This window comes from Mustela nivalis (assembly GCF_964662115.1).
Source record: "Mustela nivalis genome assembly, chromosome: 12".
NCBI classification, from domain to species: domain Eukaryota; kingdom Metazoa; phylum Chordata; class Mammalia; order Carnivora; family Mustelidae; genus Mustela; species Mustela nivalis.
Window position 1 is genome coordinate 19,707,003 of NC_139031.1, and position 27,516 is coordinate 19,734,518.

The following is a 27,516-nucleotide window of genomic DNA, read 5'->3' on the forward strand; positions in this document are numbered from 1 at the left end:
CCCTTTCTAAGATTTCAACCCTCGCTTTTTAGTTATTCTGGCTACCCTAAACTTTGTCTTCTAACTCAGTGGTTCCCAGCTTTATGCTTGAGTTCCAGCTGTCCCAAGTACTCCATCTGGGACAGCATAATACTGATTATTTACATAAGATAGTTACCCAGAAGTGGAATTGCTGAATCAAATGGTATGCACATATTTTTTTTAAGTTTTTGACTCATTTTTCAATATCAACCAGTAGTCCTCCAGAAGGAGTATACCAACTCACCCTAAAGCAGCCGAATATGAGAGTATACTTTCCCCCAAGCCTGCTAACACTGACGACAGTTGGTGTCTTTTTTCCATCTTTAAAAAGGTTTTATTGATGAATAATAATACTTAGGTTTAATGAGAGTATCTTCCTTTACCCAGGGAGTTGAACATTTTTCATATATTTACCATATTAAATGTCTTTTTAAAGTGCTTATTTATTTCCTTCGCTTTTTCTATTAAGATGACGCATCTTTTATTTAAAAATTAACTTGAAGAGATCTTTCTAGTATCTCCATCCTTTGTTTGACATGAACATTACAAAAATGTTTTTCAGTTAATTATTTGCATCTTTATTTGTTTATGACATTTTCACACACACAGTACATTTATGTCATCAAATTTATTAGTCATCTTCTGCATGGTTTCTGCCTTTAGAATTATACTTACAAAGTCACTCTGCACCCTTAGATTATAAAATCATATCAGTGTTTTCTCTTGGGCCATTTACTTTACATTGAAATCTTTAATCCATCTGGGATTTATTATGATAAATTATGCAAGACAAAAATCTTATCACACACAAAAGTATTATACATATATTTGGGACTGTTTCTGCGTTTTCACTGAAATCCAGTGATCTGTTGAACTATCAGTGTTACTTACTATTACCATCCTCTAATTTTTTTGGCTGAATAATGCATTTTAACATGCGGTGTTACATTCCAAGAACGACATTGACAAACCATTTAAATGGTTTAATTTAAATGTGGAGTTTGAAAAATACTTCATGTGATAAATATTTTTAAAACTTGGAATGTTTTACTTTGAGAAGAGAGGATTCACTGTCTGTCAAAAAGCAGGAATTCAGTAAGTAACCTAAGGGGGTTAGGGTATAGTCATTTCCCAAATAGTTAAAGATCCACTATATGGATTAGAATAGATCTGGATAACCCTAGAGGAAGGAACCAAGGCTAATAGGTAGAAACTAACGGAGGAAACTTCTGCCTCAACAAGGTCTTTCCTGACAATGGGGCTGTTCAGCAGGAGAAAAGGCTGTCTTGGAGGGGGGTGGGATCAGAGGGGAGGGCTCCTGTTCACAGAGAAAGTTAAAGAACAGTTAACTAATTTTTCAAGGAGGTAATAAAAGCAGCATTTACAACAAATAAGGGTCTAGGCTACTTGAGGGACATTCAAGCTCTTAAAATCCTAGTGTCTATGACCTTATTTAAAAAACAAAACAAAATCCCACTGTCATAACTTAAAGAAAACCAAGCCTCAGTAACTAGGAAACCAGCAGTGAGGGATCCCTAAGGCAATAGGGCTGAACCACTGTTTTCTAAAACCTTAGAAGCTCTGGTCCATTTCTTCTTTGTCTAGGAGGTGGTGGGTGCAGGGCTGGGGCCGGGCTGCAGGATATAAAACATAGAGAAATTTAATAGGTCCCCACAAAGCCCTCCTTTTTGTTTACAGTCAGGAGGCGTGACACAGGGTGTCTTGGGTACAAAGGGGTACTTCCCCAAAAAATGAGGGAAAAAGTGGCCCAAGAATCTTGGGATCTCATTTTCATCTTCTGAAGACATCAAAGCACTAAGCAAAGGTATATTCTGTCCCCTCTTCACCTCCATGAGATGTGAAGAAGAGAATTCTCCTTTAATTCCTTGGGAAAATATTCTGAGGTCCCAAGAGCTATCCTATTCAAATACAGTGATTTCATCTATTATTTATCCCATGGCTTGGGGAGAGGCGGTGTCTCAGCCATGCTGAGAGGCAGAGCTTTGAAGCAGCCCTCTTTGGGCTGGTTTCCCTGGGAAGTATGCAGTAGCCCAGAACACAAGGACAGTGGTGTCATCTCTCTGGAGCTGGCATCCCTGAGTAGGATATCTCATAGCTGAGGACATTGGCTCCTCAAGTGTCCAGTCACCTAAGCACTCCGGCTATAGTCTTCTGAAGACCTACAGTTCTGATTTCATTAAAGGCATTGGTAGAGGATAAAGTGCCATATGCCATCAGCTGTCCAGCCCTTAGGGTAAAGATGAACACTTAGTGAGCATAGGACACGAGGCAGAATGTGGGCAGTACAAGGTGCCACAAACTACTAAGATGGACATAATTCAGCATTAAAATACAAAGAGAAAAGTTTATGGGGCTTATAAACAGAATGTTGAGTAGAAAAAAAGCCAAACACAAAAGTTTTATATTAATCCATTTATATGACATTTAAAACAAACACATTTATGGTGTTGGAAATCAAGATAATGGTTATCTGGGGGTGGGTGGGGCAAGTGTTTGGGACACATGGTGGCTTCTGGGCTGCCGTTCATTTCTGTTTCTTAAACCAAGACCTCAGTTTGTAAAAATTTACTGAGCTGTACATTTATGATTTATATACTCTTCTTTATATATTACACTTCAATAAAACATTCCAACCAAGAGGAAGGTGGTAACTTGACCCTTCTCAGTCCTGTTCGGAGGACTGCCACAGGTTTATGCCATTTGATTCTCCCAACATCCATGTGTGAAGTAGGTGATGCCTTCTTCCTCTCTCCAATGAAGCATGGCAGAGGCACAGAGAGAGGATGGGACAGACTCAGGTGGCCGACAAGTCACCTCAAATCTTCATTTTCCAGACTTGAACCTTAGGCTCAAGTTCTCACTAAGTATTTACTATCTAGAGAGAAAAGTAATAACCCCCAAAATCCAAGAAGAGAGCTAGGATTTAGACCCTCCTCGGGCTTAGAAACTGGAATTCATGACCCCAAGGAGAATTTGCAAGTCAGGGAAGAGTGCAAGTGCTCCCAGAGCCCCAGTGGGTCCATCGTTACTCAGAGACTGATTCCTAGCGGGCTTTGTGCAACACTGGAAACTCAGCTTGGGGGTTCTCTATCACCAGACCATAGGGATCCCTCCACCTAGAGCCATGACTGCCTCACAGACTCTTCCAAGCCAGAGTAGGCGAGGGGGGTGGGGAAGACATGCAGAAAACGCAGGTGGCCTGTCCCAATTCAGACACTTAATCAGATCAGTTAAGCAGAAACATGGCCTCAGACAAAATTAAATTATGGTTTCTTCATGCCCTAGTGGAAAGTTCATTGCCCCAGGCTTCAGGAAACTGTGCCAGTTACTGGCTCTGCCATTAAATATCTGTTCTAACCTCTCTGGGCTTCGTTTTCTTCATCTGTAAAATGAGAAATTTAGAAGATATTTTCTCTACATCCCTTTTAGCCCAGAATTAGGACCTAAAATGCTGGGACTTAAATTTCTGCCAGGAAAAAAACTGTAACCCCAGATTTGAGTACAGGACTTTGAGACTGAGTTTAAGTCTTGATTCAAATTATAAAGCTTTACATTCTCTTTGGAGTCTCCATTTCCTAGACCATAAAAAAGGAAAAAGAACACTCCTAGGGATTGTTGCCAAGACTCAATGAGTTGATGCGTGATTCTCAAACTTGACCTTGCTACAGAATCACACTGGGGCTGGGGGCTTATTAAACCCCCACCCAGCTGGGCCTTCCTCCCAGTACTTTTGACTTATCAGGCCTGGAGTGGAGGCCAGAAGTTGCATTTCAGTCACGTTTCCAGGTGACACTGATGCTTTTGGTCCCAGGGTCATACTTCAAGGACCCCTGAGTTACTGTATTTAGAAGTTCATAATAGGGTAGGAATCTAAAATGTTTTGACTCAATGCAAATGGGAAATGGTTCCTCAGTGCTGACATACAACCATATAGATGATATATGTCCGTTTCTGACAGGCAACTGGAGTGTAAACCAAATGTCCCCAAGCTCCACCAGCCTATGGATTCCTTTGGGACAGTATAAGCACTGTAACTGAATCTACTGTCTCATAGCCCTGGGCTACAAATTCAGGACCAAATATTTGGGGGACTCTCCACATGTCTATACATGGGTCTCATGTTCTTCTACAAGGTTCTCTCCTTGTTGATGTTCCTCCTCTCATGCACCGCAAACCACTCAGTGGTAGTCTCTTGTCACAGCTATTCTTGCTGGTATATTCTGTATATTCTGGAAGATGTTCCTTTCCTGGCCAAGAGCTGCTTCCCCACAATACTGCTGCTTCGAAACCCTGAAGGTGCCAAACAAGGCTGCACTCCCTTCAGCCCTCCCAGAGATGTTATTTCCTCACAGAAAAGCAAGAATTGCTCTCTCTTCAACCCGACCCCCCTTGTCACGGAGCCCGACTGTGGCACATTTGTGCCCTAAATATCTCATTGCAGAGAACATGCCCCTTTCATTTCACAGGGCTGCAACTCCAAGCCTCTCTGCCAATGAAGTGGAAACCAGGTGACCAGTTCTGCCATTATTTTCTTTTTTTTACTTTTTTCTTTAAATTCAATTAATTAACATAGAGAATATAATTAGTTTCAGAGATAGAGATCAGTGATTCATCAGTCTTATGTAACACCCAAAGCTCATTTACAGCGCTTTCCCTCCTTAATGCCCATCCCCCAGTTACCCTCTCCCTCCCCGCCAGCACCCCTCAGTTTGTTTCCTAGGATTAAGAGTCTCTTATGATTTGTCTCCCTCTCTGGTTTCATCTTGTTTTCTTTTCCCCTCCCTTCTTCCCCTATGATCCTGTGTTTTGTTTCTTAAATTCCAAATGTAAGTGAAATCACGATAACTGTCTTTCTCTGACTGAATTATTTCGCTTAGCATAACACCCTCTAGGGGGAAATGTGTGTGCAACTTCTGGGTCAAATCACCCAAGAGGGGCTGTGAGTTCTCCACGCCCTTTGTTCCTTCCCCAGGGATGCCACATGTACCAGAGCACAGCAGAGGCAAGTGACCTGTATTCCCAAGTCGTTTTCTAGAGGGGAGCAGCCTTGGAGACATGCCGCCAACACTGACTTAGTGAGAAATAAACCTTTATGTGTTCAACCACTGAGATCTTTTCCCTCAGCACAATTTACCTTAAACCTAACACAAAGTTCCTTTAGCTTTGTTTGGACCTCTAAGGCCCAGCCAAAAAACTGGACAGAGGCTGGAGAACAGATACCCTAAAGCCTTTCCCATCTCCAAATCTTTCCCATTTTCCCCCTAATACATTTCTCTCTTAATCTACATAAATATCACCTGCAGAGAGTCCCAGGGCAGCCATGTCATTAAGCCTATTGCCCAGGAGACCAATCAGATTTTAAGTTCCAATTGGAGCTGGTCGTTGGTGGTGGTAATGCTAGTGGTAATTGGGGGGTGGGGTGGTCAGAGAGAATTTTGATTTTTTGGGCAAAGGGGGGTACAGCACCCAACTCAGAAACCATTCCTCAGAATACGAAGCTACCAGGTAGACCTGAAGATGGTCTGTATAGGAGAGAATCGCCTTTCCGGCGGGGAGACTATATGGCCTTTTTCAGGGGACAATCTTACCAGAGCTATAAAAACATGTTGGTTTCCCTCCATCTTCAGTAACAAAGCAAAAGGGAGCATTGGAATTTCTTATGTACTTAATTTCAATACCCCCCAGTGGGAATGCTCTTATTATCTTGCTGAGATTCTGGCAAATGTGCATGGATCCTATTCTTGCTCCCCCCACCCCCACCACCCAATTGCTGAGCAAAAAAATATATCTGATTCGGCAAATCATTAGCCTGGTGGTCACACCAGCAGCGACTGGTCTTCAGAATAAAGACAGAAAAGAATGCACGGCCTAAGAGGTAAAATGTAAATGAAGGGAAACTGTGGCTAGCCTGAGCACTACCACCCAGTGGGCATGGCAATGAGGCCAGGATAGAGAGGTCAGAAGGGAGTCCACATCTTCCAGAGTTTGGGCCTAACCATGGGTGGGCAAGTTCAGAATTCTGGAAGTGGGTGACAGATAGATCGTCATAGTTGGGTCATACCGCTGCTCAATCATTCAAAGTCAATGAAGGCAGCAGCATCTGTAAGACAGATATACAAGAACTGCTAACAAGTTTTACCTTGGGAATAGAAACTATTCATCATATAATAATGCTTCACTTTTGTAAAGTAGTTTTCTTCCTTCAAAAAAATTTCTTTGCTTGTCCTTATGGTATCTTATCCTTAGAGCCACCGTTATCTGGTAGATACAGTAAGCTGAGGAGCAAAAATAAGAACTAATATTTACCTGGCCTCCAACATTACCAGTAACCATGCATAGGACAAATGAACTCATTTAAGCTCTCTTTGTTTTTGTAAGAAATATTATCTCTAGTGATAAAGGAAGAAAGTAGGTCTCCAAGAAGATCACTTGCCCACTGTCAGCGAGGCACTAACAGTGTTACCCAGATTCCAAACTAAGTACATGCGACCTCAAAGCTCATCCTCTTTCCATGGACTTTATTGTGTTTGTTGACCATGTCACAGAGCAATAGACAATGGAATCAGGCCCAGGGGCACTTTCTGCCAATATCCAACACTTGGTTCTGAGCTCCATGTGACAAGCCATAACTGTCAACATCTCACTATAGGGGCACCTGGGTGGCTCAGTGGGTAAGCCTCTGCCTTTGACTCAGATCATGATCTTAGGGTTCTGAGATCGAGCCCTGCATCAGGTTCTCTGCTCAGTGAGGAGCCTGATCTCCCCTCTCTCTTTGCCTGCCTCTCTGCCTACTTGTAATCTCTGTCTGTCAAATAAATAAATAAAATCTTTTAGAAAAATAAAAAAATAAATTTCACTATAAACAAAACAGGCCCATTCAGTGTCACCCAGAAAATGCTCATAGTGCCAGAGAGTGGAGGGAAAGCCCTCAACCCACCTCCCACCACGTCCCCACCCTCTCCCAGTGCCTGGTGGGCTCCAAGGCACACAACAAAGACATTTAAAGAGCAGTTATATAAAAGTGCATGCAAGGACCCAAACTTGAACATTATACCAATGACACCCTTCTATAATGCTGTTCAACTCAGAAATGGTAGGCGTGGTGAGTAAAGTGAAGGGTTTGCACCCTGATTATTTCCCAAGTTCATTTTAGATGGTTTTCAAATGAAGTAGTATATGAAATGAGATTAGAAAAAAAAAGCACTCAAAAGATCAGGTACATGGAAACTATTAAGCACCTCAGATGAGTTAATTATCACTGTTGAGCCCAAAATTTAGCTGCATTTCCCAACAGGTAAAACATGGTTCTCAGTACCTAATGAAGATCATTTTTATTATAATTTTTTAATTTTTTATAAACATACAATGTATTATTAGCCCCAGGGGTACAGGTCTGTGAATCGTCAGGCTTACACACTTCACAGCACTCACCATAGCACATACCCTCCCCAATGTCCATAACCCCACCACTCTCTGCCTACACCCCTCCTCCTTGCAACCCTCAGTTTGTTTTGTGAGATTAAGAGTCTCTTATGGTTTGTCTCCCTCCCAATCCCATCTTGTTTCCTAATGAAGATGGTTTTTTTATGTATTTTGTAGTTTTGGGTTTTTGTTTAAATTCCACTTAGTTAACATGCAGTGTAAGATTAGATCCAGGTGTAGAATTTAGAGTTTTATCACTTTCCACACCCAGAGCTATCACAGGTGCCCTCCTTAATACTCATCATGGAGCTAGTCCATCCCCTGCCCACGTCCCCTCCAACAACCCTCAGTGTATTCTCTGTCGTTAAGAGTCTCTTACGGTTTGGGGGCGCCTGGGTGGCCCAGTGGGTTAAGCCTCTGCCTTCGGCTCAGGTCATGATCTCAGGGTCCTGGGACTAAGGCCCACGTCGGGCTCTCTGCTCATCAGGGAGCCTGCTTCCCTTCCTCTCTCTCTCTGCCTGCCTCTCTGCCTACTTGTGACCTCTGTCTGTCAAATAAATAAATAAAATCTTAAAAAAAAAAAAAAAAAGAGTCTCTTACGGTTTGTTTCCTAATCCTTCTCTTTTTTCCCCCCTCCCATATGTTCATCTGTTTTGTTTCCTAAATTCCACATATGAGTGAGATCATATGGTATTTGTCTTTCTCCGACTTAATTTCACTTAGCGTCATACACTCCAGCTCCATCCATGTTGCTGCAAATGGCAAGATTTTGTCCTTTTTTATAGCTGAGTAATATTCCTGTGTGTGTGTGTGTGTGTGTGTGTGTGTGTGTGTGTGTGCGCGCGCACCACATCTTTATCCAGTTTTCAGTCAATGGACATCTGGGCTCTCCACTGTTCGGCTATTGTTGATAGTGCTGCTATAAATATTGGGGTAAATATGTCCCTTCAAATCAAAATTTTTGTATCCTTTGGGTAAATACATGGTAGTGCAATTGCTGAATCATAGGGTAGCTCTATTTTTAACTTTTTGAGGAATCTCCACACTGTCTTCCGGAGTGGCTACACCAGCTTGTATTCCCCCCAAGAGTGTATAAGAGGCTTCCCCTTTCTCCGCATCCTCACCAACATCTGTTGTTTCCTGAGTTGTTGACTTTAGCCATTCTGACAGATAATGATTCTTTAAATAATTAACAGTTTTTTAAAACTCTCTGTGTGTGTGTGTGTGTGCGCGTGTGATGTCACTGAAATGTTCCCTGTGATTATTCACATGGAAGAGACATATAGTATAGTATTTCTTCCCTCCCTCTCTTCTTTCTTGCTCTCTTGCATTCCTTTGCTTTCTCTCTTCCTTCCTTCCTTTCTTCTTTTCTTCCTTCTCCTCTTTCTCTTCCTTCTTTGGTTTATGAAATACAGAACAGTACAGAAGAGCATAGAATAATATGTCCCCACTCAACACCCACAGGTAATTTATGCTATATTTTCCAAAAGAAGATAAATGTAACAATTTTAGAGGAAAACAATGGAAGCTGCTTCTATTCTCAATCGCAATTCATTTCCTATTCCCTGCCCCCCAGGTGCAATCACTATCATCAATTTAGTGCATATTTGTTCAGTCTTGTTTTTAGATTTTTAAATATAAATATAAGTAAATATATTTATACATAATATGTGTACGTTTCATATAAATGGTATCATTTTATATAACTGGTTTTATGTAAATGGTATCACTGGACACAGCATTCTGCAGCTTGTATTTTCCACTCAACATTATGCATCTGATACCTATCTACGTTGACATACACAGATCTAGTTAATTCATTTTGCCTCCTAAATAATATTTCATCATATGACCATAGCACAGTTTATTTATCCCTTCATCTATCCCTACTAGACATACTTGTTTCCAATCTTTTAGCATTATGATAAAAAAATTCTATGGATACTCGTGTATGACTGCTTGTACACATATTACAGAATTTTTCTTTGGGATATATACCTAGACGTGGAACTATATATCTATTTCAAATTTTTGTAGGTTGCATACAACAGAATTCACTTTGGTTGGCGTAAACAAAAAAATGGCTTAACTGAAGATTAAATGGCTTATTAGAATTTTTGCAAGACCAGAAAAGTAGGCTGGAACAATATTGCCAAGGATGTGCCTATCTGGAGAAATACTTCAGTATACCACAGAACTGTTCTAATAGAAACACCAAAGTTTTTACTTAGAGCCCATGACTCTTTGGTCTAGAACATCCAAATATTTGAGTTCAGCCACCCCAGAAGAACCAGATGTCTTTCTGTCATCATTCTGTAATGAACACCTCCTTTATCAAATATCAAGGACCTATATATGGTTGGATCTGTTTGGTCTCCTATGTTCTATTAATATATTTGTCTGTTTCTATACCAATACTACACTGACTTAATCATCATGTCTTTATAATATATCTCTTTTTTTAGTGACTCAAATTCCCTCTTCTTGTTCAGAATTATTTTGACTGTTTTTGTACATTTATTCATATGAACTTTAGAATCAACATGTCAACTATGAAGATAAATCATGTTGAAATTTTTATTATATGTGCATTGAATTTACAGCCTAACTTTGGGAGAACTGATATCTTTATAATAAAGACTTCCCATCCATCAACATGTTCTATCTCAACTTATTCAATTCTTCCTACAGTACGTAAATTTTTATAATACATATTTTATTATAATTATTCACATGTACTTTCTAGGTTTTCTTGCCATTCTGAATTGCAGCTCTTTCAAATTTAACTTTGTAATTTGGTCAATACTGATGTGCAGAATGTAATAAACCTGGATATGCTGATCTTTTACCCAGCAAACCTGACTTTAAAAAACTACTGATAATTTCTCCATTTGTCATTTGGGTTTTTTGTAGAAACAAGTAAATAACAACTACATCTCTAACTTTTCAGTTCTTATCCTCTCATTTGATTTTTGTGTTTAATTGCTTTCGTTAAACACAACCTTAACACAATGTTCACATTTGCAATGATTGTTAGTGGACATTCTTGCTTTCTTCTTTCTTTAAATCAGAGCGTTTCTGAACTTTTGTAATTAATTATGGTATTTGCTATAAGTAATAGATACAATTATTAGATGAAGAGACTACTCTTAACTTATTAAGAGATCATTTTTTAATCACAAATGAGTGTTGAGTTTTATCAAATCCTTCTCCTACATCTACATCGATTTTGGGGTACCTGGGTGGCTCAGTCATTAAGGGTCTGCCTTCTGCTCAAGTCATGATCTCAGGGTTCTGGGATTAAGCCCCACATTGGGCTCCCTACTCAGGATGCCTACTTCTCCCTTTCCCACTCCCCCTGCTTGTGTTCCCTCTCTCACCGTGTCTCTATCAAAAAAATAAATAAAATCTTAAAAAAAAAAAAAAAGGAAAAGATGATCAATTTTTTCCCCCTCATTTTATCTTTGAAGAAAACAAACTGACTAACCCTAACCCAGGACAGAACCAGATGATCAGATGATCAGACCCGGAAGCATCTGAGATATGATCCAGTGTTCTCAATTGGGACTGTGGCCTGCAGGGCTGGGAAAACTTGGATGGTTCAGGACTGTCGTACCTATTACAGGAAGGCTAGCAAGCCTGGTCTTCACTCTTTAGAAGCACACTCTAAGTTATCTGGAAGTCAAAAACTGTCCCCACATAGTTGCAAAGGCCACCAGAGGTTCCACCACGTAACTTTGACACCACAAAAACCCAGAGTGGTCCAGAGGTCTGCAGGGCTTGCCCAACCCTGAGTTACCAAGTTCTTCCTATGGCTTCACTTTAGAGCAGTTCGGACTCCTCCCTGCTGTGAAATCTCCACTCCCATGCCCCCAACCCTTGCTGAAGAGCTGTCAAGTTGTTCAGGATCCTTGTAATTACCTTTGATCCTGCCCTAAGCGAGCCTTCTGGGGATCCCTATTTTTGCCCATGGTAAATAATTCTAAAGACGCATCTCTTCTCTCTTCTCCTCCTTGACTCCCTTCTCTGGAGAGTCACACCTGACCTGCCACCAACCAGCCCTGTCAGTCCCACTTCTCAGATACAGTGGATTTCAGCAGTTAAAGACAGGAAAGGAAGTGACTTCTCGGGATTGAAGATCCAGAGGTGTTGCTTGCATTCTGCCCCCCTCACTTAGCCATGAGTCTTCCAGTAAGAGCAGGGCATCCGACAGTTCCACACTATCTCCCCACCTCGGGCACACACACACACACACAATCCCAACAACCACTGGGGGGCTCTGCCCAGGCTTCTTCAAGCCTGACCTTTTCTGAGTGTTGAGGAAGCAGCCTGTGGCCTCTTGGGAAGAACAGATGCAGAAGTGAGTCCTTACCATACGTCCTGACCTTCCAAGCCACCGCAGCAGGGGAACAGGAAGCTTTGGGCCAGGGAGGCGGAAGAGGAAGGGGGACTAATGGTCATGGCAGGGCTGGGCAGACTCAATTCTGCCCAGAGAACAGACTCTATTGCCTTCCCGTTGGAAAGAAAAGTCAAAGCAGCCAGTTCCACCTTGGGCCATGGGAGCTCACCAGGAGTCTCATGAAGTCATTTTGAATAGCCTGCCCAACCCAAGCAGTACATGTACATCAGAAGCTTTCTTCGCCTGAGGGCATGAGCTCACATTCAAACACTTCCTGAGTATCCACTCTGTGTTCCAAGGTTAAGAACCCCACTCCCACGCTCGAGCACTCCCCAGTCAGCTGGGGAGAAATACAGGAACGTGACTCTGGGAGAGGATGCGCAGGGCCCAGCAGAGGTCCACGCACCATCAACAGAAGGCAGTGACCATTGCCAAGGGAGGGCTGGGAAGGCTTCACGGAGGGGAGTGCTGCTCCATCCCTCTGTCTGAGGCCTGTCTGGGGGACGGGCAGGAGCAGACAGGCATAGCCCATCCCAGCAGACACCGCAGGTGGGAGGCACCTAGTCCACAGCTCCTCCATTCCTACTTTCTCCTGCTTCTCAGGAAGACTTCTGCCCCAGTGACCCCGAGGCTCTGGACTCTACCCTTCAGTCAATAAGCATCCAAGGAACGAGGGGGAGGGAACATCAAGGTACCACCGAAGACGCCTGCACTAGGGCAAGAGGGGTATGTACAAACCTGGAGGGCTGGCTCAGCAAAGGAGGCCTGGCTGGAGGTGGATCCTGAGTCCAATATGGGCTTCTTTTGGTACTCGAAGGACATACATTTCAATCACCGGTGCAAGCTGCTGGAGGACATATTAGAAATCATTATTCTAATACTTCGATATGAAATCAGCCATAACAATTTCCTAAGTTTCAATTGTCTAAATTTTTGATAGTCATGAAATAAATAAAGGTTGTCAGTGATGAAGAGAGAAAACAGGAGAATGCCTAAACCCCTTCATAATTTCCCTTGATGGACAGCATGAGACTGAGGGCATTCTTCTCCAGCCACTTACTAGCTGTGTGACCTGGTTCAAGTAACCTAACCTCCCTGAGCCCTCTGCTCATCTGTAAAATGAGGACCAGGTCATATGCCATGCATGACTGTGGTAAGAACAAAAACAATGTGCACTTGGCAGGTACTTAATAAATGGTAGCTAGTACTGTTATTCCTAGGAGCACAGAAGCAAGAAGATAGCTCCTATGTCTACTTTCTAAGAATAACTTCTAAGCCAGAGCTGTGGTTCAGACCAACCCTAGCAAGGACGACATTGCAGAATAAATAAAAACAGGATTCAGTTAATGGAAGAGCTGCCAGGTCAATAAGGCAGAGGGGAAAGTTACTATTAGTTTCTGTATTAAGGAATAAGGAACTCTTAGGGGGAAATTCCAGGAAATGCAGCTTATCCATCTGTCCACCCACCATCCATCCATCCATCCATCCATCCCAGTGAAGGAATGGGAGCAAGAATGCTCAAATGCCATGAGTTCCTGGATGTCAAAACCATGCCCCACCCCAAAGGACGTGGACAAGAAAGTCCACAAAGATGAAATTCAGATGGCCTGTTAACAAACTCTAAGTGTTTATTTGGTTTTATGAACAACTGAAGACTCATAAAACAAAAATCATACCATTTTCCCCACTAACTGTGTGGCAATGGTTTTAAAATGTGAAATCTCTGGGTTTATCAGGGTGCTGGGAAATGGTCGCTCTTTAAGAGTGGTGCCGGGAATCCAACATAGGCTTCCCAGCGGTTAGGAAAAGGGGTTGGGGGGGCCTAGCTGTAGAGCAAGGATGGGACCCATCCGTGTGCTGTCTGCCTTGGCCCCAAACAAATGCTCCAACTCCAGGAAAATGTGTATTTGCTTTGACCACTCTGCTTCATTTCTAGAAATCTGCCCTTGCAAATAATAATGGCAGATATAAAACATATAGCTAGAAAGATGTTCCTCACAGCTTTGTGAGTCAAATTTAAAAGCTAGAAACAACCTAAGAGCCAGCAATGGGTGCTTGGCCAAGGTGGCCACGTGACACAGAAGCTCCTGGACTTGGGAGCCAGAAAGAATGCAGGGGGGTTCAAGCTCCAGCTCTTCTGCTCACTCCCTGTGCAACCTTGGGCAAAATGTTGTCTAAAAATTTACTTTCTTATTTATAAAAGGTGGATAGTAATAGAATTTACCTCAGAGAGCACTAGTAAAGAATAAATTAGATGATGCATGCGAAGCATAGCCCATAGGAAGCACTTTATAAATATTTGCTATTATTAAATAAATTACGCTATAACCATATGATGAAATTCACTGCGCCCATAAAAAAGATGTAGAAAACTATCCAATGATGCTGGGAAATGTTTATGGGTATTGTTAAGTGTAGGAAATAGGTTATTTACAGTATGATATCTCGTTTTGCTAAAAATATATTTTTCCAGAAGGAGAAGAGTGAAATAATTTACCTCAAAACGCTAACCATAGTTATTTCTCAGTGATGGGATGACAAGAGACTTTTGTTTTCTCATTTAGGCTTTCTTATATTTGCCAACTTTTCCTCAAAAGGGGGGGTAGAAAGAGGGCATCAGCAGTAATGTGACTCTGCTTGCTATTTATTTTTTATGGCAAAGACGGACAATAATTGATTTTACGCCTTAAAGACATTCTAGGAAACCACAGAAAATGATGACTGGAAAACTCCTAACAAAATGTCCGTGCCCTGTACCATTTTGGGGAGGGAACATCCAAAGAAACCTCCTAACCCAGAGGATGGCACGTTCCCCAGCCTGCGGGACCCGTGGGGCCTCACTGAGTCTGTGGGTCCCACCCCCAGGCCCCTCACAGGAAACAGGTGGGAGGAGGGGAGGGGTGAGAAGCAGAGGGGAGGGGGGTATCCTCCTTCAGTCTGCACACCCTCCCCCCTCCACCTCCCCCTGGATCTTGTCATCTTTGCTGCTGTTTTTCATTCAATCTGCCCAGGGGCCACCATTTACCACTGCGTAAAGTTTTCATGTGTTGTCCTTGGCTATTGGATCCCCCAGGGCAAAGCAAAGACCCCAGAATTCCCCCGTAGCTAACTTGGGCCCAGTGCACAGGCCCAGGGCAGGGCTAGCTATTTCCTGGCCACGTCCCTTCCAGGTCAGCCCACAGCAGGGAGCAGGAGGAAGAAAGGACAAAGGCAAGAAAGGAGTGGTGAGCACATCCTTTCCTGTGGGCAAAGGAGTCAGAAGGTGAGTCTGAGGCCTGAGATCAAGTCAGCTGGCTTTCACTCCTCCCCCAAATCTACCCCAACCCCCCAAGTAAGCCGTGCTTTTCCAAAACCACAGAAAATGGAGGCCAGTGGCTATGGATGGCATGCAGAAGTGGCGTCCCGGATTTTGCTTCTTCGGGCTGCAAGCGGTGGGCAGGTGGAGAGTCCTGCTCCTCGCGAAGGGGCCTGTCACCCGAAGCATCACTGCTGCCCTGCTACCCTCGCGGAGCTCCTCCGGTCTTGTTCAGAAGGTATTCGTGGAGCCACGGTGGCTTTCCAGCTACGAGCAGTTACTCTTCAGCTCTCTCCTGGGTATTTGCACACTCTGGGAGGGCTTCCTGAGCTGGTTAACCCCTGAGAGGCTGCACCCGAACAACTGTTTAGGGTAAGAGAACTAGCTTTCCTCCCCTGTCTACAAAACAAAAATGACAGGAGTACCTGCCAAGCCCAACAGGACCCTTGCTGAAGAGTGAACAGGGTCATCCCAGAAAGACGGGAAAGCCCCCTGGAAAAGAGGTATTTTAACAGAGAGAGGTTTGAGGCCCGATATCGTCTGGCTGCAAAGCCCTGTTCTTAGCTCCTCTGTTCTACCACCTTGGGAGCAAACGTGACTTGCAGCTGGAGCTGGCAGCTACAAACCAGGAGCTCCTAACTGATATGAATTGGAATTAACATTCCTTAATTATAATGTTACAGCTCCAGCCGTAAATTTTCCAGCTTTCAGTACCAAAGTGTCCCCTTCTGTACCGTCCCGACTCGAGACCTTTGATGCCCACCTGCCTGATCCTTACCATTTTTTTTTTTTTTAAAATTTCAGGGGAAAAGCAGCAGGTGATGCCATTTGGCGTTACAGGAGCAAAAGAGAAAAGGGACTGAGAGCAGAGCGGCTGGAGGCTAGAGGCAGCCATTCCCACCGTTGGAGACACCGGGCGCTCTTTCCCACTGGCCCCACCTCCCTTCCAGCATTGGCTGGAAAGCACAGCAGACACTACCGCGTCCCACCCTGGACTCAGGGGAGACTCCCTCTTCTGGGTGGGAGCTGTGTCTCCTGTTTCTGAGCGCTTAAGGCATCTTGGACTGCCAAATGGTAACGGCGGGACCTGAGCGGCCCTACCCGGCGTACCCCAGGCCCGGGTCAGAAGCTGTGTTTGCCCAACTGAGTTAGGACCTGTCGGTCACCAGTTAGGCTATAAATACGCGGAAAGTGGGAAGAAACTCCTCAGACAGGAACACAGAAAAGAGGCTGCAGGCAGAGCGCCAGGTGCCTGGAGACCTCCCTGGAGCCAAACACACACACACACACACACACACACACACACACCCATCGCCACAAGGGTCCCTGTCTCTGCTCCAGGGAGATTTTTTTCAGGAATCAGGCTGCACGGCTGTAAACACGGTGATGAGGTGACACGGGGATGACAAGCGGATGCGGCTCAGGGCAGGGCGGGACCGCTGGCTGGGTGGGGACCCGCTCTTGGGCATGCTGGATTCAAGGTGTGGGCAAATACGATTCTCGGGCAAGCTCCCCTCCCTCGGGAACCCCATCGCGGATTCCCTGTTGCCAGGAGAGGGATTTCCCGTCATCCTCCCTTCCTCTTGTCAACTGCTGGCACCGCCTGAGCTGGAAGGCGGGCTGACAAGGTTAAGGGGAGAGAAGATCTGATATGCTATCACGCTTCTCAGGTCCATGACAGGCAGGCTTGTGTGGAGTGGGCCCCTGGCTCTCCTCCGCTCCCCTCCCCAAATAACCCTCCGGTGTGCCAATCAGAGAGGAAGATAAGAAGCTGACTCTGAGTCCTGCTCCCAGCGCCTAAACCGGGAGGCAATTATTTACGGGAGCTCCGCAGAGTCGCTCAGCCTCAAGCCTGGGGCCTCATCAGCACGTGGTACTGCGGAAGCACCACGCGGAAACTCCTCCGGCAGCGGGGACAGCCCTCAGCAGGGACGGGAGGCGGCTCTCCCACGCACCCTAGGTATGGTGCTGGGCACCAGAACTTGACCGTGACAGCCATTGGAAGAGCCACGCCCACCGCTGGCTGCAAGACAGACCCGCCCCTGCAGGTGGGGGCACCCGAGGCCCCCAGGAGAAGTCCATGCCTCCACTCCAGGTCACTTGGGGCCACTTGACTTAGGGTCACTTGACTTAGGGTCAAGCTGCAAATTCTTTACTGCGGCTCCGCAGTGAGGGAAGGACAGAAACCAAGCCTGTGTTTTGAGACTTTTATAGCAATAGAGTAATTTAATAGGTTTATTCTAGTAGTGAATATCTTTTTATTTCATTTTCCCAGAAATGTATTCTAAGGAATACATTTATAAAGAAAAATATAGATTTTATAAAAATATCATTCTGCAAGAAACTGTCAAAGAAAAACCCTGTTCCTTCATCCCAGAGAGTTTGAGAAGCAAGGGTCTAGATATAGGCCCCTGCTCCAAGCATACCGTCTCGAAGTCTCCAGGCCCCTGTCTACCTGCTGTCTTATAGGAGTGCTGAGAGACCGCAAGAGTGGAGAAAGAGAGAAGAGAGAGGAAACAGACAGGCAGTCTGGCCTACAGGGCAAGTCTTCCTCCCAAGGTAGCCTGCTCCCCCTGAGCCCAGGCAGCCACTAAGGGGGCGCAGCAAATCCAGTCCTTTCTGGCACTGAAATTATGGCTACAGGGCAATACACTGGAGGCAAGGCCCTTCTGGGTGGCTACCCAGATAGCCCAAAGCAAGGCAGTGCACCAGCCCTGAAAACACTCCTTGGCAGCAGCCCCTCCTGTGTGAGGCCTGGCTGCCCCAGAGCCCCTCACCACTTCCCTTCCAGATGCAGGTTCTCGCCTTTTGAAGAAGGCAGGCCGATTGGGACACGAACCCCTGCCCATCACTCCAGCTGAGTAAGACCTCCCGGGGAAAATCTTTCAGCTCAAGCAGAATACCTAGTGACTAAAAACGAAAGTACTGTGGTACCCACCTACTTGGGCTTGAGTCCCAACTCCTCCACCCTTCCCTATGTGACTTCGGTCTCACCACTCCCTCTGTCTCCATCCACGGAATGGACATAACAATACCTAGTATCTACCGAACATGTGTCCTGTATACCAGATGTTGGCTATATGCTTTACCTCGAAAAAGAAAAAAAAAATCTCAAAATACATCTCTTCCTAGTCTTCAGGTGAGGAAACCGGTGTAGAGAAGCTAAGAACTTGCCACATTCCCCCAGTGAGTAAAAGCCAGGACTCTGGGTTCTGCAGTCCTGTCCCCAGAGTTCCCGGAGCTGGGTCATTACAGGACGCCACCCCAGCACCACCACCTGACTCATAGGACTCCTCTAGGGATAAAATAATGCAATTCTCACTGTACTTTTCTAAATACGGGTTGCAATCACTTTCGACAGGATTTTCCGAGGGCTGCTTGAGGCCTCCGAATGTCCCCTGGCTTCAAGGCTACCCCCTAGGGCAGCAAAAGCTTTAGCGAGCTCCAGAAGGAACCAAGCCAGGGCCTCCTTGGCAGGTAGCCCGGCCCACACACCCTTTCACAGTCCAGGGTCTCCTATAAATATGCCAACAGCAAATCAAAGGCTCCGAAGCAAATCTCAATAGTTACTCAATTTCAGGCTCTGAAGCATTTTCAGCCCTGCACCTCACATCCAAGTTCTTCCATGATCCTCCCATCCGTCCACCCCATCCTTCTAAATGTGGAGCCCCTCCCTGCCAAAGACCAGAGATGCCGAGTGTTAAAAGAAGGGAGCAGGACCAAAGGGTAGGGAAGACATTTGAGGAGGTTGTCTGACCGTCCATAAATATTTATGACTAGCTGATGAGTCCGCCTTGGAGCCAGGACTCTTGCCAGGGCCTCCCCTGGAGGGTTTTTTAGTGCAGGATTGGGAAAAGCTGAATACCAACTTCTTCCCCTGCCATGCCCTTGAAAACCTCAGACCCATGCTAATGAGCACATTCTGTTGAAGGTCAGTGTGCCAGGCAAGGTGTCCTTGGTACGGCTAAGCTGTATGTCACACCGCCACATAGGTATTAGTGTTCTCCCTGTAAGATCAGGAGACCGAGGCCAGAGAAGCTAAGCCGCTGGCCTAAGGTGATGCGGTCAGCAAGTGGAGGAGCCGGGATACGTCCCAGCTGTGATGAGCGTCCGAGCTTTCTTCCTCCAAGAGGACTCCCCCTTTGGGTGCCCTCCCTCTGGGCAGGATCCCAGATCTCTACTAGGTCTGGTTGCTTCCCCTCCTTCCCTCCACTCTGGGCTCCAAGAAGGGCTTCATTCTACCATCAGCATCACAAATGGTCCCTCATGAATTTGAGCTTCCACACCACCCTGCCAGGGGCTGGATGTGTGCTCTCTTTACCTGTCCCTCTTTGGCTCTTATTGATTTTACTTCCAAGGTGGTGCCTTTGAGAGAAAAAGACAATCTCATTGATTGGGTGGATGCAGAGTGGCTGGAGCTCCTGCTTCTTGGTGCTTAACCGCCTCCCAATTTACAGGTAAAACTCATGTCAAAGCTTCTATTGGACACACCCTCAGCACAGCTTTGTTCCAGGCTTATGGGTTTCTGGAAGCACAGAGCAGGAAAGTGCCATATCCCTTGTCCCCCAAAGGGCAGAGATGGGTATGTCAGAGCCACAGTCTAAGCCTCTGAGTGACTATGTCCCATGTCCATGATGGCACAATGCCACCACTACCAGAATCCTCTAGGGTGCTTGCTTGTTAAAACATGCATTCTTGGGCCCCAGCCCACCCTCTAAACAATAATGCAGCCTGCAGTGGAGTCCAGGAACATCCCCAGGCTTCCAGATGATTCTGACATTTACAGAAATCGTACAATCTTTGACTTGGAGTGCCTGTTTCAGAAGCAGGACCATCTGGATTCAAACCCTAACTTGGGGCAAGTTGCTTAACCTCCTCACACCTTCAGTTCTCTTCTATTGTGAAATAAGAACAGTCCCTGACTCTTAAGACATCAGGAACAGACAGAGAGAAAGTGCTTACTTGGTGAAAGCTGAGGAGTTCATCTAAGTTTGTCAACTTCCATCCCACCATCCACAACCTGAATATAGTGCCCCAATGTGGTAGGCAAGGCTCAGACGCCTGTTGGATTTTGCTCCCACAAACGAGGTAGAATTGAAAAAACTCGCCGATTAAGAGCATTACAGGTGAAGGACAGTGATTAGAGGGGCAAACTCATTCTCATTCTAAGCAATCAACCCACAGAGAAGTGGTGGGCATCTGCCATAAGTCCAGCAACGCCGAGCAACCACGGTTCTTAGCCACAGCAACTTGAATGGTGTTTGAGGAGATGAGAAAAAACATACAAGTTCAAATAAAGTAAGAATTAACTAAAAGAACAAGACAATCATCAAAAGATGCTCCCCACTGGTTTATTCATCTAGCGTGTACATTCATTAATTGCCTATTATGTGCCATGGACTGTACTAGAGATAACAAAGTTAAATAATACAGTCCCTGCCTCAAGATATTTAAAGTTCAGAAAAGGAGACAAATCAGCAAACAGGATGAGCAAATCAACGTTCATGATTAATTTACTTTCTTCTGGCTATGCATATTGGAAAAGGTTAAGTCTCACAGTGTCCGAAATACTTCATTCAGAGCCCAGGAGATCAGCCCTAATATTTGAGGAAGGCATCTGAGGTCTGGCTCCCTATCTCCAAGAATGCAGAGCTTCAGACTCAATGTCTAGAGACAAATATACCAAGTAGACCACTTTCAAAGCAGTAAGGGCAGATAGCTTTGAAACTCTTATCTAAAGGTAGCTATGAAGTGTGAAAACACAAGTAAATCTGTTCTAAACAGTTAACCACAATCCAAGATAGGGGGAATAGAGTGCATGCCCAACCAACCTTTAATAACCCCAATATCATAAGGCAGTAGACAGTTTGGAGGGAATCCAATCACATCCACACTTTTTGCAAAAGGCCCAGTATGCAGCCCCCTGTCAGTGGATCGGCAGCAAACAGCCATTTTTATTTTTTTATTATTATTATTTTTAGTTTTAGAGAGACAGAAAGAGAGAGCGAGTGGAGGAGGAAGGGCGGGAGGAAAGGGAGAGAGAGAATCTTAAGCAGGCTCCACGCCCAGCGCAGAGCCCAAAGCAGAGCTCGATCTTACAACCCTGAGATCATGACCCGGAGCCAAAATCAAGAGTGAGAGGCTTAACCGGCTGAGCTACCCAGGTGCCCCCACAGACAGCCCTTTTTCAAATCCAGACAGCTCAGAGCTCTGGACCTGTGTATTCAACTGTCTCTTTGTCATTTCCTCTGAGATGTCTGGAAGTCACCTCAAACTCCAAGGGGATGAACCTGTCCTCCTTTTTCTTGCATGTGCTTCCTTATGGCTCCGTATCTCAGCGAATGCCGCCACCCTCTGTCTCGTCCCATCCGCCAGAAACCAAGGACTGCGCATTTCACAGCCCTGTCCTCACTCCTTATCACCCATCCACCCCTCAGTGCTTTCTATTTACTTCCTGAAATCCTCTCAGATCTGTCCCCTGCCACTACTCTAATCCAAGCAAGCATCTTTCTCTGGAACTAACGCAGCTCCCCCCAGCTCATCTGCCCACGTCCACACTCCCTAGCATGTCCCCGTCTCACTCCCACTCCACCTGCAACACCTGTTCTTCCCATCTGCACCTGGTTGACTCCTCATCCGGGAGACCTCAGACCTGTCCTCTCCTTCTAAACTTGGGTAGAGCCCATTTGCCTTGAATCTAACATACTTCTCTTTCTTACCATTTGTCACCACTGCAATTCTTTTTATGGCCAGTGCCCAAAGGCCAAGGATATTCATGCCCCTGGTAACCATCAGGATGGTAGAACGGACACGGTTCCCATAGTAGGGACTCAGTTTAAGCAAAAGTTCTGTGAAGAGAGGGAGAGAGACAACAGATCTTTGGTTCTACAGAAGTGTTCAGGGTTATGAAAAGAGTGAGCCTCTGTGCAATGGCCTGCTTGGCTTATGGGAGGCGACTGTGACCCAGAAGGTACAGGTTGAAATGCTCACAGCACCTGGGTGGGTTACACGAGGAGAGAAGGGGGCTGGGTGACCAGAGAAGGGTGGGGACCGGAAAGCCTGACCCGCCTGGGAGCAGCTCCAGCCAGAAACCCAGGACTCAAAGGAACATAGTTTGAAAGTCATTGTCCCATTCATCCCCCAAGGATTAACACTCAAAATCAGCTCTCAAAGGCCAAGCCAACAGGATGGCGACTCCCTCGCACCATGAAACTGGATATCCTCAAAAGCCACCACCAGCCATCCTCTACACACACTAGCTGGGGGACTACTGCTGGGAGTGGGGGTGGGGAGAGCCCCAGATGGAAGTTTTGGGCAGGACCCAGAGGGAGCCCACTTTAGGAAGTGGGAGTTCACAGCAGAGGGAAAGGGGTGAGACTCCCAACTACTTGATATCTGGATGTCCTACAGGCGCCCCAAGCCCCCTGTGGTCCTGACTTGTCCCCTCTGTGCGCCCAAAGCCCTCCCTGCCCCCTCCCCTTTCCATACCCGAGGATGGCACCACACCTAGCTACCAAGTAAGACTCTTGACAAGACGCACTGAAATAGTCACCCAAACACCAAGATACAAATTCCACACCTTGCTATATTCTTCTCTGTCCTCATGCCCAGAACCTTAGTCCAAGCCACCATCCCTTTCCCTAGATGACTGCTGTCACTGTGCAGATCACCCCTCTTCCTCTCTTCTCACCCCAAATCTAACCCTGCCATGCTGCCTGAGCAATCTTCTAAAAGCCTAAATCAGATCTGACCGTGACCTCACCTCTGGCACATCGCAGAAGGCACCCCATGTGGCCGCCTGACAGGACTGCCTGGGGAGGTCCAGGCTCCCTCTTGGCATCGGACGCCACACCTGCTGTCCCACCTGCCTGTAGGTCCCTTCCCCACCTCCTCAGCAGCATGATAATCCCTGCTGGTCCCTGGAGCTCCAGTGAGGTGTCCGATCCTGCAGAAAGTCCTTTTTCATTCCCCGCTCCCTCTTTACTCTCCGGCCTCCTTCTTTAACCCCTTCGCATATTGTCCTGCGTTACTTATCCTGTGGTCCTGCAATGCTCTCTTCGGGCACCTCTCATCCTAGACCACGAGCCACTCTAAGGCAGTGACCGTGTTTCAGACACACACTGGAAGCCCAGCACCAAGCACCAAGTCCTGAACAAACGACTGGAACATTCTAGCCTCCACCTTGCGCCCAGGGTTGGCTGTTTCTCGTCTGTCTCTCGGCACACACGGCTGATTTTTAGCATTCGTGGTTTATCTCCCAGTGAAATTTGGTGCCAGCTGTGGTCACCTGTTTGATTGCTCTCTGAGCTCTGCCTTTAACTAGAAATTAATTTGGATTATTTAAGCTTTCCTTGCCCACCGGAGAAACTCTGGCTGGGTAAATCCAAAGCTGCCGGCGATTTTTCTTTTTCCGTTTAATCTTTTCCCCTCATGCGCCAACTCTAATTTTGTGCTTTCTGGCTCCCCCCCCCCACCCCCCGGTGCTTATTTTTAATCTGCTGTCTCGGACCCCTCTCAAACGCTGATTCACCGTGGACCACCATCTTCCCAGCTGCTCATCTCGGGGAAACTGAGGCCAGCCCTGCTCAGGGACTCAGCTATATCACATAGGAAGTCTGGAGCAACTCTGAGAACAGAGACCAGAAGGGAGACGTCCTGAACCCCACAGCCCAGACTGTGCCTCACTGCCCAGAAGGGTCAGGGACTTTAAAGGCCAATTCTTCAGCTGGCAGCTCTGTCAGCAATGTGGACACAGAGCACGGTGAGGAGGCCAGGATGGCACAGAAGCTGGCACTCACCGAGACCCATTTCTGGTAAAATCGCATCCAGCCCCACCTGGGGTTGCCTAATGGTCTGTGCGTGTCTGTGCCTGACAGGGGTACTTTCACGTTCCAGCAGACAGAGAACTCTGTGTCATCATTAATACATCCTCCTCCCCAGTCTTAGTCTTCATCAACCTCCCGTCCTTCTCCCTTGGCAAGAAGCCATTCCCACCTCACACAAGCTCCAAAAGCCAAACTGGCACCTGTCTAAAAGGGGGCCGGGGGGAGGGCATGGGACAGAAAACCTGCCAGGAACTTCAGGGAAATTAAGGAGAAAAGGCATGATAAGTTGTTCAAGGTGCTCCTGCCAAAGGCACACAGGAACTGAGCAGGGGAGCCACCAATTCCGGGTTTTGTACAAACAGCAAATGGTTTTGTACATGAGGCCCATGGCCTCCGCTATATCACCCTGCAGAAAGTTCCAGAAAACTGTCGGCTTTTATCTGGGGGAGAAAATTCTGCATCAGATCAGAACTCCCTGCCTTGAGTAACTGGCAGCGGTAAGAATTCCAGAGGAAATCACGTGTGCCTACACTTGGTGACGTCACAAAACTCTCCTTGGCACCTCTCTGGGCATTGCGCTGTCCTCAACACAAAGCAAGCCTGCTCTCACGAAGCTTACCGTCCCATGGGGATGACGGCAGAGGCATAAAGAGAAGTGTGAACCCTGAAATTAATGTAGGACATCGATCCGTTTGACCACATTTCTAGATGTGAGCTTATATAATATCCTTTTGAGTCCATAAAAAGAAACCATCCGACAAATCAGCCCCCCTGTCATTTTAACTAAAGCACTTCAACCAGTTTCGGTTCTGAAAATAAAGAAGTTCTGGCTTCATGCTTTTCTAGAAGTATGCAAGGCAGTGTGCAATTTACCTTTGGTGGAACTAGCAAAAATAGTTACGATTTGTGAATTCTCCTTTTATTTAGATTTAAAAGTGAGTAATTCATTTATTCCAAATTCATTATCCACAACAGATAGAGTTTGCCCCTTGCTCCAATCTAGCTTTAAAGGCCACAGGAAATCAAAGAGGAGATCATGTAACAACATTGACCATGAGCGCACATGTAGCAGGAAACTGCAGAGAAAAGGGTTTCTCCTTGCTTGCTGATACAAAATTTACACCACGAGGGACGCCTGGATGGCTTGGTCAGTTAAGGGTCTGCCTACGGCTCAAGTCCTGATCCCAGGACCCTGGGATTTAGCCCCATTATCGGGCTCCCTGCTCAGCAGTAAGGCTGCTTCTTCCTCTCCCTCTGTTGCTACTTCCCCTGCTTGTGCTCTCTCTCTGTCAAATAAATGAATAAAGTCTTTACAAACAAGAACAAAACTCACTATGATCGTGTACAAACCCAACTACAAGGCAAGGTTCTAATTAGTCCTCGTTCTCCCCACAAAGCTACAAGACCGGCAAATAAACCCCTCCAGCAAACCGTGCCAGAAGGAATAGAAGCTCAGGGATAACAATGCTAGCAGGAATTTCTACCTGTGGTGTAGTCCCTCATATTTTCTTTTAAAATGCTCGTCTCTCCTGGGCTCCTGTCTTCCTGATCTTCATCCCTTCTCATCTCCAGAATCTAACTTTTTGGGGCAAAAAGTTAGATGCTGGAGTTCTATCTGAGAGGATAGAAGAGTGGACCAGAGGATAGACCAATGGACCCGAAAGGGGGTGAAAACCGCTGGCCTTGATTTGGCAACACTTACTATGTGTTTAGAATGTTCACACATTTGGGCTCCAAAATAATACTTTTAGGAACTGACCCACAGGAAATAGTCAACAATGAGTATACCTTTGTATGTGCAAATATTGTTTTGAATAATTTATTTTTTAAAAGATTTTATTCATTTATTTGCAGACAGAGATCACAAGTAGGCAGAGAGGCAGGCAGAGAGAGAGGGGGAAGCAGGTTCCCTGCTGAGCAGAGAGCCCAATGCAGGGCTCGATCCCAGTACCCTGGGATCATGACCTGAGCCGAAGGCAGAGGCTTTAACCCACTGAGCCACCCAGACGCCCCTTGAATAATTTAAAATTGGAAAACAACTTACTTAAATCTTCATAAATGTGGGCTTTAAGTCAACTCTGATAAGCCTGTACATCAAATTGAAAGTAACGCAGAAGTGATACAAGAAAGATGAACACTTTTGACTCTATAAAAATATGAACATTGTCTATGGCAAAAAAAAAAAACAAAAAACAAAAACAAAAACACATTTACAATGTCAAAGACAAACAGGTAAATTATCTGCAGCATATATGATATAATTTATTTGACATAAAAAGAACTCTTTAAAATCAATAAGAAAAGAACAACCCAATTTTAAAAAGGCCAATAACCGTGCGGACAGATGTTCAATCTCACACAAAGAAATGTAAACTGTATTAGCAGCTAGATTCAATTTTTCATCTATATTATAGGCAAAGCCCCCCCCCACCCAAAAACGCATTTTTTTAAATTGTTCTCATTCATTTTTGGTGGTATTATAAAGCTGAGGGACAGTCTCATAATCTACCAACATCTTAAATCCTGGAATATTTCCACTGTAGGAATTTATCCTTGTATATATACTGATACAGGCACACAAAAACACGTAGGGAATTTACAGCAGTGCTGTTTGTAACACCAAAAACCTGGAACAATATAACAAATAAGGAATGGTACTTCCAGAATGTGCCACACAATGGACTACGACCAGCTGTTCCGTAGAATGAGGTAGCTCGACAGACACTGACATGGAAAATGATGCCCAAGATACGTTGGCATACTGACTGCTGAATGACTACAGAACAATGGAGAATATTAATTAAGAATAGTCTCATCTGTGAGGTACATATATATTTTTTCACATAAAGATAGAAAACGTCTTGAAAGACACAAAAGAAATGTACCTAGTGGCAACTTCCAAAGGTTAGAACTTGAGGGGAACAGGGATTTTATACTTTATTTTATATCATTCTGAACCGTTTGGTTTTTTTTCTTTCAATGATTATTCTTGTAATTCAAAAAAAAAAAAAAAAAAACTTGAGCCATTAACTGAAACATTATTAAAAACCTACTCTATTACTGGAATTGTGTAGACACTGGGGATACAGTGGTGAATGGATAGACATTACTTCGCAAGTAGTAAATTATAATGTAAGTGAAAGGGATTATTGCAAGCGGGTGAGGGGAGACTAAAGTAATGGCAGAAGTGCTCCTGCCTGAAGTCGTCGAGCAGAACTTTTATAAGGAAGAGTAAAGAACTGGCGTGGGTGGGGGGGGAGACAATGAGCAAGGGGTGTGATCAGATGGTTGATGAGGGACTGTTTTTCATTGTGGTCAGCCTATTTGCAAGAGGGTTGTGAATGAGAGACTCCAAAGTCCACTACTGGCTCAGACTGAGCCTGGGTCAAAATTCAAGGTTCAGGGGTGTGGAGGGTGGGGTGGAGAAAAAGCCCAACTAAAGTTAGGCCATGACAGGTGAGTATTTTGTCCACATTCCTCAGGAACAAAGAGCGGAGCTAATCATTAGGAGACAAAGAATGGGAATCTGGTGG

The 27,516-nt window shown here is 45.4% G+C and overlaps 1 long non-coding RNA gene across 4 annotated transcripts in view; it reads right to left on the reverse strand.

Annotated features, from left to right (window-relative positions):
- LOC309845708 overlaps window positions 1-27,516 on the reverse strand; it is a 207,297-nt gene that overhangs the window by 115,808 nt on the left and 63,973 nt on the right. For all 4 annotated transcript variants that reach the window (XR_014301445.1, XR_014301451.1, XR_014301452.1 and 1 more), the window contains exon 2: window positions 12,602-12,710. This is a non-coding gene — a long non-coding RNA (uncharacterized lncRNA). The remainder of the gene's footprint in view (window positions 1-12,601; window positions 12,711-27,516) is intronic.